A 14,662-nucleotide genomic window follows, 5' to 3' on the forward strand; every position below is an offset into this window, starting at 1 on the left:
AGGTCTAGTCTTATTATGATAGCCCGGGAGGTGATGCAGACAGAAAATGCTAATTCACTTGGTAAAATTAGACACTGTCCCTCACCCACACTTTTCACACCATTTTCCTTTTTGTTTGCTTGCATCAGAAAAGCTTTGGTCAAGCTACTTTCATCAGTTCAATTTGACAAACAGGGCTAGCAGAGGAAAATTGTAAACACAATAATGACATATTATTAGCAAGTCTGTTTAGACAGTCTTTGCAAACAACTGCCTAATTACACATCCAACAGTTCCAAACCAGAATTATCACTTATTTGGAGATGCTTTTCAGGCCAGTATCCACTCACTTTTAGCTCTGCTGTAGACTGCAAAACTCCTGAGGGAAATATCTGGTTCTTAATCTGCCAAGTCCTGCATTATTAGCTGGTCGCTAAATTTGTCTGTCTGCTGTTTGATGATTGGCAGGTGGTGTATAATTTTTTTTTTCTTCCTTTTGCTTATTTTTGCATTCATTAGCAATGAGAGGATCCTTTCACAATGCATGTCTATTTTGTCAGATTTTTTAAACTGCTGCAGATTTGAGACCTGATTTCACAACTTGCACACACATTTAAATATGCTGCATTGTTTTTCAGTGAGGTAAATGTTGATGTTAAGTTGGTCCTTTTTTGGAACTTCAAAATTGTATTTTCAGCATTGCACAATTATATCCAAACACTTTTAATTAATTATCTTAATAATGAAAAGATATGTTCAGCAAAAGAAAAAAATTAAATTAATACAGTACAATTAGCATTACTTAACACTTGCACCATTAAGAATTTAAAAGCAACAAAAATATATTGCTGCTCAATGTACTTTAAGTATAAAATGTGCTGTTTAGCTTATTAGAGAAAGAAAAAATAAACATTGATACTGATTGAAATACTTAACTTTATCTTAAGAAGAACCAGTAGAGGAATGTTGACTTGTTAAATAAAGGAAGGTCTTTGAGAAAAAGCAGAAAAATTATGTTTCCCAGAGGTATGGTTGAGGGCCTAATCGTTGAGAAAATGTGCGCATTAATTTAATTTGTCGAAACCATAATTTAAAATCAGTAATTGTAAATTGTTCTGCTATGTTCAAATCTCAAAGGTTTTATTAAAGGTTAATTACTTTGCATGATGGCACTGATTAGGAAAGATTCTTTTGTGTGGACTGGGAGTACTGCTTAGACCATCTATTTGGCAAATTTAAGTTGGAAAATTCGCTATGGATTTTAAAAAAGTACTTTAAACTTAGATAGCTTCCACTTTCACTTTTTTCAGTTCTGGTTTGTAATAATTTATCCACCCACGCTGTCAGCTCCTTTGGAAACCAAAATGCAGGCATCAATCTGCCACATTTCCTTTGGGAAACGAACACAGGTTGGACTTGATTTTCTGGTTTCACTCTACATAATTGCTTTCTTGTGCTGTCGCTGACTTACGAAGGCAGACACCGGGTGGTTATTTAAGAGTATCTGTCTCTGATGAAAAAAAATAATAAAAATTGTAACTGCTTGTGCATATTCATTCTAAAAGATTGGCTGCTGACCCGAGGGACTAAAATACCTATAAGAATCAGGCTGATTTAAAAGAAATGTAACATTAAATTCATAGCATATTGAAGCCTTTAAATCCTTTTCTCCAAGTTTAACACTTTTGACAACAAAATCTGTTTTATTTTATCCAAACAAATGTTTTTTGATGATTAAATTAAATGCTTTCATCTACAAATATCAATAGATTGTTAAAAACCCACCTAAAAGCTTCAAGGACCACACGGCTGAAATTCTGCGTGTCTAAATTATGTGCTTTTCCAGAGTTTGCTCTGCTCACTCCATTGTTATGCAAACTTCAGGGCCATAGTAGTGCAAAGAGAGCGAATTTGAACAATGATGAGAGCTCTTGCAATAAGACTCGGGACAGCTGTCAGGGTGTGTGTTTACAGAATTTAGAGCTATGGGCTGATCAAACTAAACCCAGCAAAATAAAAATATGAAATCCGCATGGAAGATGGTTTAGTTCAACAAGAGACTCAGATTGTCAACGTGTAATCACATAATAATAGAATTTATGTTTTTCTTCTTTAGGTCTAATAAATGTTCATAAATTCTCTTCATGTTTCCCTTCACCAGATACATACCAAAACAAAGGCTTTTTATAATCACAATAAAGTCCTTGGGTATTTTCAAAGGCAAAATTTGTTTTACTTATATAAAAAACTATTAAATGAAACCATATGCACTGTGAGTCTTCTGCACTTCATAGTTGGATAACCATTGCTTTAGGGACTAATGATTAATTTTCTTATCAATGCATCTATTGACCATTTATATGGTTCATTTCCTAAATCATTTATATTGTACAGTGTTAATCGTGGAGTGCAGTGTGGCATCCTCTTATTGTTTTATTTGTCCAATCAACAGTTCAAAACCCAAGTGTTCAGAGATCAATAAGAGAGAAAAGCATAAAATGAGACCAAACGAAATTATATAAATAGCGTTTTTGCTAGACTAGGGCAATTAGTCTACAACCAAAACAGTTAAAGGCTCATTCTCATTCAATTCCCTGATCAGTTTCTTTATCCTGACTTTTTTTTAGCTGTAATCCTTATAAAGTGTGCACAACGTTTCCTTGTGTATTCAAACTTCAAATTCCTGTGTGCTAATAACTGTAGCAAACCTATGTGTATGTGCTTCTGCATAATACGGGAAAACACAACCAGAGCGCTGTATAAATATAAGCAAAACATACACAGCCACCATACCACCTCTCAATGCTTCAAAAACACACAAAAAAAAGGCTTCTGTTCATGCAAAGCCTTTCTTTGCTGCCAAGTTCTTTTTTTCCTTCTGTTGTGGCTTAGCCCAACAGTGGTGTAAAGGATTCATGCCTCTTTTATTTTATTTTCAGCCCCCTGCCTCCGTTTGTTTCCTCCTCCAGTACATCATTCCTTTGGGTGTTTGTACGGTGTCCCTTAGTTACCACATAAGAGGCCGCGTAGCTCAGAGAGTTAAAAGCCTTCTCTGTCCCACTCATATGTACAAGGCCATCAATAATTCACCCTCATCGGGAAGCATTATCTAACAGCCTTATGAAAATTTAAGGATCGTGGGTGACAACATGGAACCATGAAGAAAGTGCTACGTAAGAGGACACTTCAGGTAGCAACAATGCTGGCTGCGGATATGTTAAAATTCGGGATCCAGACTTGTTCGCGCTGAATGGTTACACATGAAAGACAGACGCCTCGCTGTTTTAAAACATAACCAACAGCAAGACTCGGCCGCCTCATCTCTACCAGTCCCTCTTGCAGGAGTGTGTATCAGTGCGGCACAAAGGTGGAAGCGTTTGCTCGGGTCGTATTAACGCCCAGGCTCATTCTCATTGACAGTGAAATCCCTCTAAGCCGAGATCAATTACACCCAGCTCTGCTGTAATTAAAATGTCCTAACAAAGGTCTTAGAAGTGCAGGACAGAAACCATACCCATTCAGGAGAAAGATCAGTCAAATCTATAGTAATAACTGCGAGAAAATAACTCCTGATTAAATTGGGGCTCGTTTGGAGAAAGTATGTGTAAGCATCTGTATACCAAGAGAAGGTTGGTCATCAAAATCAGACTATTTTACACTAAAAAACCAAAAACCTTTTTTTTTTTTTATCCAATCAGTGAACGCAGCACTAACAAGTCATCTGGGAACAACACCCTTTGGTGTGAAAGTTGTTGCCAAGTGAAGAAGTGTTTAAAAATGAAGACAGAAAGAAGAAAGGTGTCAAAAGTTTCTGGAAAGGAAAATCTATTTTCTACAGAAGCATGATGGTTGCTCAGCAGATTGTAGGTTATTGTATAAACCTAAACATAGGTTGAAATGATCCATGCTATTACAACTGGAGACATAAAAATATACAAATCAGATGACTTTCGGCTTGATTAGAACTGTCATGTGAATGGTCGGTCAGAATAAAAAAATACAATATATTTTGAAATCAGTTAACAGATATCGCAGAAACATATTTTAACGCTGATACTAATCTTTTTAAAAGACGCTGTTGTCTGAAACCTGTGATCTATTTTCAGTATCAGAAGAGTCTTAAAGGAAACACATAAATTTGAAATTCAAGTCTTTTCAATCAATGACAGGAAGCTGAAAATCCCTTTAAAGATCTGTCACAGGTATATTATTCCTTACACTTCCTGTGACCTTAGTCTGCTCTAAAAGTGTAATCACTGCAACAGAATTATTGGTTATAATTTTATTGCTTAGAATCAAGACATTTTTTTCTTGATGAGAGCCTCTGTCCCAATCTCAGCAGCTGGATAATACATCAATCAGTACTGATGCATCATCAGCAACCTTTTGGACCCCGAAGTAGTAAAACGGACAAGAAACAGGCAAGATAAATTAGAAAGTTCCAGGACATAAAAGTTCTGGGTCTCATAGCTGAAATGTGCGTCGTGTAATTTTTTTTTGTTGTTGTTGTTTTATAAATATTTGTCAAGTCTTGTTTCAGGGCAGAGCTGTGAGATGTTGACTGCTTACTCTCTCTCTCTCACATACATGGTCTAATGTTGCCTTCTGTACAGTTCCAGTAATTAAAAAAAATATTTAACGGTTTAACACATCACTGGTTTTTTTTTGTATCCAATATTAAATTGAGAACTTCATATAAAATTTCTCAATTGATCATGTATAATCACTATCTTGTGGTATATAGCACTTTTACATGTTTAGGTTGAAAATTTGAAAAAAGATCCTTTGTAACCCAGTAAAATAAGCTTTGATCTTTTTAGTTGGATTTTATTTAAAAGTACTTCTATCCGATAGCCTAAAGCACGTTACTGTTTTTTTAGGTTTACAGCATGGCAGAGACCTCTGCAAATTGTAACTTAGTTGTTTTATTTTACTACGGACATTTTAATAGGCTACTGCTGTTTTCAGTGACGTACAGTGAGGTTCATAGCTGGCGAGGCACTGACTTAATCATAATCATATTTACAAATATAGCCCCCCTGCATGTTAATGTTTACATAAGGAAATTTCGTGCATGCGGACAACGCTGGAGGACAAAAAGACAAATCTTTAACATGCCGCGCTGCTGCGGTAGAATAATTCCGTTAACTCAAACAAACTTGAACATCTACTGTAGGTATTATTAATTTCGTGCTGTGCTCCCCAGCAAAGGGAAAAACTGTTAAAAGTGCAACTCAAAATCACTTCTTTCTTGCTTTCTGTATCAGCGCAGCTAGGCTCGTTGCCATAGCAATTGACAACAACGAAGCAAAACAAAAAAAAACACTCAAATATTTTCCACACAAAGGACAGAACATTCAGTCTCTGGCAGTAGTATAGTTTTAGGCTTAATATTTATTTTGCGATTATTAATAAGTGATTGCTGTGGTAAGAGGAGAAAACTATAAATATATCGCTGCACTTGACTATATGGCTAGCTCCATGGCTAGCTCGCTGTTACTGTCTCTTACTCTGCAGTTGTGGAGTCACAATGTCTGGGATCGTGAGCGCCCCCTGCCATGAGGCAAGAGAACTGCCTGCCTCACCTTGAATCTGTTCTCTGCCGTTTATGATCGCTCCTCAGCACACGAAACACGTTACACATACAAAAAACACTGTGCATTATATACATAAGCTAAATTATGGAAAATCAGTTCATATATTAAATGTTTTTTAGCCATTTTATTGGCGACGTACAGACAGGAGGAACATTCTCCCATAGGGTGGCAGCCAGTGCAGTTAGCGAGAGGTTGCGCAATCCCAGGTGAGGCTCAACTCGCTGCTGCCTCACCGGCTTCGCTTCCGAGCATTTGAATGGGAAAATGTGGAAATTCAGCGATTTTGAAGAAAGAATTATCAAAATTGGTTAAGCTAAATGAAAAATAAATACTTCATAGTACAAACCACAGGGTGAAAATAACAATATAAATGATTTTATAATTATATATTATTTTTCCATGATGACAGCTGAGGCTCTGCCTCACCTGCCTCCACTGACCGCATGTCACTGGCTGTTTTCAATGAATTCAGAAAGTAGTAAAAAGAAATCTGTTGTTATTTCATGTTCTTAGGGAGAAATCAGTACTGGGCGGTCAGTGTTTTACAAAATCACTGATAAAGATCAGCTGCAAATATGCTGATCTATATATCTCTACTAGGGGCTATTGGAAAATATTGCAATGGCCATAATATTGATATTTACTGAGATGAAGGCATCAGTTACAGTATATGCACATTTCTTCTTTTCTCATCTGTGTTTCCTACACTCTGTGACTTTTAACATTTTGGGCAACGTCTGGTGTTGCCCAAAATGTCTGCCGTTTATGACTCTTTCCAACTGGCTAAATATTACATTAACTTGAAAAATGCAAGTTTCATTGCACTCCAAGTAGTCCTTAGTGATGTGAATGTTTCACACACTTGATATTGCAATGACGGATATTGCAATGCGGGCCTTATGTGTACTTTAAAAAAAAAAGAGTCTATCTGACAAGGTGAAAAAATAACACAAAAGGTCATGTTGCGCACAGTTGTGCTAAAAAATTTAATCAGTGTGTTATTCTTGTATGCTGTAGAAATATGAGCTTGTTTTGTAGCCCCAACTACTAAGGCAACTAATTATTTGTTCTTTTAAGAGCACGATGCTCGAATATGCTGTGCTAGGAAATGACAGAATGCTTATGAGTATCCAAATTAAAACTCAGCAGTAGAGTGATTAGCAATCACAACTCCACTCTTCAAATATCAAGATCTGATTTGCTCGGCTGATCATCAACAAGCTTCCCTCTCTCGCCTGCAACTCGCAGAGCCCCGCAGTCCCTTTTCTCCCTGTTCTAAAGAGGCTTTTGAAATGGCGGAAATGAGCACAACTCCACAAGAAAGGGCTTGGCTGAGTTTTGGAGTTCTTTACCACTCCTGTTTCATGCTGCAACACTTTGGTTCTTTCTCTTTTTTTTTTTAGGTTGTTTAATGTTGCAAGTGATCACAAAACAGATTACACAGTGACACTGATAAACGCTTCAATGTTTTTGCTTTTACAGGACGATTCATCATAGCACTAAGCTCGAGCATGCGACATCAATAAAACTGCTTATGGCAAGCCCCAAAATTAAACTTGAAAGCTGCTCCCTCGTTGCTCTGGTGAGGGGACTATTCCAGACGCCAAGAGTATGCAAGATGGCTGACTTCACTGACACATTGTGAAAGTGTGCCTATGCCATCCGAGGTAATAGATTCTCTCTGCAGTGTGACTCCCACCACTCCTTATCCTCGGTGACAACGCCTGCCAGTCAAAACCCAGGGAACGTTCAAGGACTCTGACAATATCTCCTCACCTTGAAAATAGATTGGCTTTGTCGCGGAACGCCAAGTGACACCAAGTAAGCATCAAATAGCCATTAGACATGGCAGACGACGAGCTCACAGATTACAGGTGATCTTCTGACTTTTTTTTTTCCCTCCCTAGTGAACTAAGAAAACAGCCATATGAGGCATTCTTTCAATACATAAAGACACAACAAGAACAAAATGCCAGAAATACCGTAGGAGGTGACATTTAAGCGTTGCATGAGAGCGCTAAGTGGGGATAGACTTTTATGATCGCAGCGAAACTGAGGTGAGGGAAAGGGCTGCAATGTAGTATTTGATTTAGCCTTTTAATGCTTTGAATAACTAGTTTCTCAAGAGGTAAATGTGCTTGTGCAGTTCCTGTGAAGGCACTTAATAGAAGAATTCATGCTGTCCATCATGTGTGGTGGCCTTATAAAAACAATGAAAATAAATAAATAAATTGGGTGTATATGCACTCCACTTTCAGATGTTTCGACGCTATGAGAAGAGTAACTGTGAAACCACATCAGTTGACTGATTTACATATTTATATGATTCATGAGTGCCATGAAGGAGGAACTGCAGTGAAGCATAGCCTGAACCTCAATTTCTAGGATAATTATATGGTGCTATTTAGGAATTTCAGGGAAGCACTGAAGACAGATGACCTGTCAGATACACCTAATACCAACACACTCTTCAGCCCTTAATCTACACACTTCCTGTGACCTTATACAGCGGCAGGACCAAATAAAGAACACTATCTCTGTATCCCCCCCGAGACGGAGAAGCGTCCTTGTATGCTAATATCGCCGCAGCGCTGGGGCAAAAGGAGCTCAGAGGGCAGCTCAGACAACTCACAGGTCAGTGCTAATCTTCTGATAGATGGAGCCAAAACACACGGGACACATCCATCACGTGCTGCCGACGGGGGAAGAGATCTGCACCCTCCGAAGGGTTAACACACAACCCAAAGAGACCTGTGATGATCCATCACTTGAGAACAAGCCTGTTTTTGAACACGATGTCAAACAACGGCACCAAGGGGAGAGCTTTCTTACACACAGAGCCAGCGTGACTGCTAGGACGCTAAGCTCTGGGCTTCTGTCGATCATTAAACATCCATTTCTAACCAGTGGGGGAAAGTTAACCGTCATTTTAAACACCGGAGGTAGTGCAGTAGGGGGTGAGATTTTCCTCAGGCATATATCCACCTATGCTGTTAAAGGGACGGTTCAGGATTTCTGAAGTGAGTGTCTGTTAAACGCTTATAGGTAGTAAATTTTTTACCTAGAGTAGCTAATGCTTTGCTTATTATAAATCCATATTAGGTGGAGCTCTCAAAAAGTCATAGAAGGGAATGCCATCACCACTTCATGAACTATCTTTGTGTTTAATATTTGGGATTTTTTACAGATAACCACAAATATTTACAGTTGTCAAGGCTGGAAGTGGTCTACCACCTTCCTAAAACACAATTAGAATGGTACATAAACCCTTTTACACATGTAAAATGACCCCAGTCAGATCCTTTGTAAGTAGCTATTGGCTGTTCAAGAAGTCAATAAAAGTCACTAAATTATAATGCTTCCTGATTTGCATAATTGGCCATGTGAATCTAATTGTAATGGGTGCTATGAAAGAGAAGAAAAGTGTAGGAGAGACAATATGAGTGAAACCCACTCTGAATATGAACTGCAAAAAAAGCTTTTTATGTCACAATTGTAATCCTCCTTCTTCATCCAAGCTCTAGACCAACAAGATGATCCCAAAAAGAATACTGACGGATTGGTTTGCAGTCTGGAGACATAGGGGTGACTATCTGCTGCTCTTTCTGCAGCTGGGAAGCACTGATGTGTGGCGTGAGGACTAGGCCGCCTGGAGGTGCTTTGGCACCGGGCAGGAGCCAAAAGGTAGCACCCATTTGCTGTAAAGAGAAATAATGATATGGCCTTTCTCTTTCTAAAAGTCTCCAATAGCAGCAGAAAAAGTTAGATTTGTTGCCAGTTGCTTTCCCAAAATACTGTTGCCAGTGCGTTCTTAATCCATGTTAAACATTCTTACAAAGTGACCAAGTAGGAAACACTACAGTGAACAAGGCTAAAAGCTAGACCACAGGAAACTACAACTTTAATCTCAAAAACATTCTTCCAGTTAATACAAACTCTTTTTGTATGAAACTTTAACTCGTTGTGACATTTGCATTAAGTGGTTATTTACAGAGAAACAGAAAATTATTACATAAGTAAGTAAATGTCTCTAAATCTGAAACACTGCTAACGATCAAACCAACATCAAAACCTAATGTGGACTTCTACCAACTTAAAATAACATCCATCTTAAAAAGGTCAGTGATTCATTCAAATGCTTTTTATGAACCTTATACCATCGACATATTTGAATCAGTTGGTTATTTGCAGCGAAGTGATAATTATCTTCCGTTGTGAAACAAAAATGTAAATAGAACATGTGCGCTTTTCTTGGCAAAGCTTACTAAGTACAAAACTAATAATTTAACTTAAACTACAATGATATTCTTGACTTTTTACACTGCTTAATATACACATAAAAAATATTGTACTCTAACTAGAAATGCTTTACATATTCTGTTCTCAGTATGTGTTTCATACAGGAAGGCAATTAGGGGCACACTGCCTCCATACTCAAGTTTCCTGTGTAAATGATATCTTCCCTGCATAACAGCCGATTCCAAACAAGACAATAGCTTAAAGAGAAATTAATGGCATTTGCAGTGTAACGTTTTTTAGAATGCCGTTTATTTAAATGGGAGTGGCTTCAGCCTTTGGAAATAACTAATCTGGATTAATAGTGAAAGAAAACATATTACCTCCTTACAACCTCTTGATAGAGCTTTTCTTTAAAAAAATTCTAAACTATCCCTTTAACTACCCTCATACACATGTATTTGGCTCTTTATTTTTTAAGTAAAGCCACAAAATGGCTTCAATGGGCTTCAGCAGTGAGTGAAAAACTCACCCTCGAGCACTTTGTTAAATACTCTGTGCCCTTTCCAGCTTTTCAACTCCGGGAGTTTTTTTTCTTCAATCCCTTCCAAATGTGGACAACAAGAGAAAGAGCAGCTTTGATGTTACTTCAAAAAATAAATAAATAACCCAAAAAATGAGGAGGAGGAGGAAGAGGGGATTGGAACGAGGAGCGGGGGGTTGTCTTTAGAGAGCATCACAGGAAAATGTCAGGTTGTAGCCATTACTAGACTGTAGATCATTTTGCAGCGAGCAATAGGAAATCCATCTTAGGAGGGAGCACCGATGCCAATTTCTCCACTGACAGCAGCCTCAACAGAGCAGAATGCAAGCACCTCTCCTCCTCAGCAGCTTTTTAATAATCTGAACGGCCGGCTCTGGATCAGCACCGCAGCGTGGTTTCCACTCCAACTCGACAAACTTACCACAGTCGCTCCTGCCTCATCCTCCCACACGTACACAATGCAGGCAGGCTGTTCTCGAGGCTTTGTTAGGGCTGAGAAACCGCCAACAGAGGGGAGAAAATTACGCCATACATAGGAAAATGTGCACGTTGCATCTTTATGGACTGTTTCTCTTTGAAAATCAATCTAATCTAAGCTCATCTATTACTCATCTCTTCCTGTGTCCCCTTTCGGTCTACTTGTTTGCCCAACCATTCACAAGGAAGTTGGAGGAATTGAACAAGGCAGCTGTCAAACCTGTCGGCCATGAGGGAAGATAGCAGGTGACGTTTGGATGCCCCCCACCCCCCAACACCACACACTCTTTCCTGCTCTTTGGGCTTCAAACTTGAATCTGCTCTCCTGCTCTTGCCCCTCTGCGACGGTTTTGTGATGTTATTTTGTCCAAACAAAGGGAAGGGGAGGAAAGAGCGAGCTGTCCTCTTCAGCCGATCGGGGAGCGGTTGGCTCATGTTATTACCGAGGAGCAGGAGGAGCATGAAGGGGCCGCTGACCCCTACTGCGCTTCCAATGGCATTTACATTCCCTGTCTCTGTGTAATAACATTTCACACGCTGCACCCTCTTTCACTATTAACCTATGCTGATCCTATTTTCAAAGTAAGGGCATACACGAAGACACAAAAGCGATTTTTTTTCTGTTTGTTTCTCTTTGTGCTCACCGCAAAGTGTCTGTTTATTTTCATCTATTTAACCTGCCGAAAACTGAAGTGAAGATTAGACCGTGTATCACAGAGACAAAGAGGAAAGAGAGCCGAAGGATCCATCAAAATAAACAATGTCTTGGCGCATTCTTTCTCTGACAAATAACACCTGCACAGAATTGGAAATAAATATTATCTCTGCAACAGGGAAAAAAAAAAAACAATCAGACACCAGAAGGCACACGGGAGTCTTGCAACAAAGCATGAATGCTCCGTGTCTTTACGTCGTCACTCAATCAATGTCCAATTAAACCATTCAGCTCGCAAGAAGGCACTCGAGAGCAAATTTGTTTTGGGGCGCTTTAGAAACTCAATACTGCAACCCAATCGACTAAACAAATTTTCTGCAACTTATTTGTGTGCGTGTGGTGAGGGGGGGGGGTTGTTTTTAGCTAGTGAGCAGTCTTGATTCCCTTACTTCAAAAAACACAAATTGGCTAGCATTATTTTGAGGAATAGTAGAGGAAAAATCTGAGACATTCTTTCTGACATGACCACGTCAATGAGCTGCATCCACAATTTCCACTCAATATGTGGCTTTTTAGTGTTAGATTATAGCCAACTAACTCTCCCAATCCACATTAATTCTGCTTCCAACACAAACACTATCTCTCTCTCACACAAAGACACACGCACACACACACACAGCCAACTGCCATCTCCAGAAATCCTGTGAGTAGCCTGCGTCTTCACCACCACCGACCCCACCAGCAGCAGCAGTGCTCCATCAGAACAAAACTGCTTGGAGGAAGGGGGCTGGCAGCTAAAGTTCTCCCCTATTCAAATGCAGACACTTTGATATGGAAATTGGCAGTTACAAAAAAACCTGCTAGAATTCACACTAGCGTGGACTGAAACCATTTGCGCAATGTGAGATGAGATGGCACTTCCTCCCAAAGACGACACCAGACAAATGGACCAAACCAACCGGCATGGCTTGGGTGGGAGCTAAGCTGGAGAAGGAGGGGTGTGGGATGGGAGGAAGACGCAAGAGACCATTTGTCCCCAACTAGCACCACTCCCCATGCCCCCATTTGAATTCCTACCATTTACTATCCTAGTGGCTCTTTCACCAATTCTTAACTCTATTTTGTTCTTCCGTACTTCTAGTTTGTACCTTGGTTACCAAACCATTTCACACAGTTATTTCTACAATTGTATATCAGTTTAAATTTTTTCACATTTAAGTCTAATAATATATATAAGACATAAGTCCCCTTGAAAATGAACTTTTGTAATATACATTTTAAGGTTTCCTATGTAACCCCTTTTTCACTGATGATGGTTCTAATCTTCATTTGGACTCATGGTTTTATTTGAAATATGCAACAACATGACTCCTTGATCAAACCAAAAGGATTCTGAGAAAACCTTTGTTGGTGGATATACATTGGTTTCAACTTTCCTTTCAGAAGAATAGAAAAATGACTTGAAATCCTCAGCCATCTAAACAAAACGACTCAAAGGTGACTTTAAATTAACCAGAGGTGAGTACAAAACATCCTGTGAAAGAAGGCTTCCTCTAATTTACAAAAATGCTGAATGCAAAACGAGAGTAGTCACTTAACACACCTTTTATTCATGGGGAAAAAATATTTATTGTGATAAGTATTTTGCTTTATCAAGGAAAAAATCCAATTAATGATGTCTGAAAAGGCACGGAAACTGTCTGTATTGTGAGGATAGTTACGTTCACTCATTTTAAAAAAATCTTTAGTTCCATATGAGCTTGAGTAAATATATTATTAATACAGTAGCAATGTGCAGTTCAGTGACAAAAATCACACTTCTTTATGTAATTAGTGTCCTGAAGAAGTCCATCTCAAAACGGGTGTGTGTCTTAAGAGGGATATTTATGTTTGTGCGGTCATACAGCTGCCTACAAAAAGACTGCAAAGAAGTTAAAAATACATTTTTATCCTCACTACTATCATTATCACAATAAATACCAAAAAAAATTTAATAAAATATAAGGTCCATATTGCTCATCCCTTCACAATAATCAATAATGGTTCAAATTGGCAAAGATGCGAAATGATCAGCACCCACTGGGGATACTGGTCAAACAAACGAAAGTTTAAAAAGCAACCTTCTTTGGAAAAACTTCCAAGTTATAAAGTTATAAAATCCATATTTCTTACAAAAATTATAGAAAATTATTTTAAATGGTGATAAAAGCAGGTTCAAATTCTAGTTAAGGCGAAGTATGAATTGAAGCATCGTAAGAGAGAAGCATGTAGATACAGACGGCTCCATTTATACCTGAAAATCTGGTATGCAACGACAAAAACTACAACGGTACAGAACTCCTAAGAGGCAAAATGATCCTTTAGGACTTTTTTCTTAAAAACCAACTAGTCCCCTGTAAACTAAATTATACTGACATAGAAAAGACAATGTTGCTTTATGTCTGTGCAACATATGGTGGAAAAAGTGAAAGGTGTCTCCACAAAGGCGTTTAATAATGCCTAAATTTTGGATGAACACTGGGTGGTTAAGGTTGGTCGAATGGGTCATCTAAATTAGCTAAATTTGGGTAGAACAAGAAAAAACAAATTACATTTTCAAAAAGAAAATTCTGGATATAATTCAGACATGGGCAAGGTGAATGGAGGGATCTTTTCAGTTGTAAAGGTTGCCCTTCTTAGCAGGAGGGCGAGGTAACCTTTCCATGATTAGGGATCACTGATGGGAATGTCAGCATTAAGCAATGAACATCAATCCCAGCCAGCAAGACTTTTATAGTCTGGTCTTAGATGAAGAATCGTTCCCGTCAGGGTCTAAATATGAATGGATTTGTTTGGTGCCGTAAAGACATCCATAATCTTAACTACGAGGTTCTTATATAAGCCCAAGGAAGCCCCCAGTTTCCTCAACTTATATAATGATGCACCACTGTCCTGATTTAGTACAGACAGTATGGATTATATGTAAATGTTGCTCAGCTTTGATATTTCAGGCTGGTACTGGCAGCCCAAGCGCTCTTTTGTTGTTTCTCTCTAAAGGTCTGAGCGGCCCATGTCTCTAAAAGCCTCACGTGAAAATAAAATATGGTTCCTTCAGCCTGTAAAAACTCTATTTATGTGTGTATTGGTGTGTTGGCGTGTGTACATGTGTTGGCGTGTACATTGTGGTGCGTGGGT

General features: G+C 38.6%; 1 protein-coding gene across 9 annotated transcripts in view; it reads right to left on the reverse strand.

Annotated features, from left to right (window-relative positions):
• Positions 1-14,662, reverse strand: part of adgrl2b.1 (adhesion G protein-coupled receptor L2b, tandem duplicate 1) — a 130,948-nt gene that overhangs the window by 114,631 nt on the left and 1,655 nt on the right. The gene's annotated exons all lie outside the window — the stretch shown is intronic.

The sequence above is a fragment of the Xiphophorus couchianus genome, chromosome 6 (assembly GCF_001444195.1).
Source record: "Xiphophorus couchianus chromosome 6, X_couchianus-1.0, whole genome shotgun sequence".
Classification (NCBI taxonomy): domain Eukaryota; kingdom Metazoa; phylum Chordata; class Actinopteri; order Cyprinodontiformes; family Poeciliidae; genus Xiphophorus; species Xiphophorus couchianus.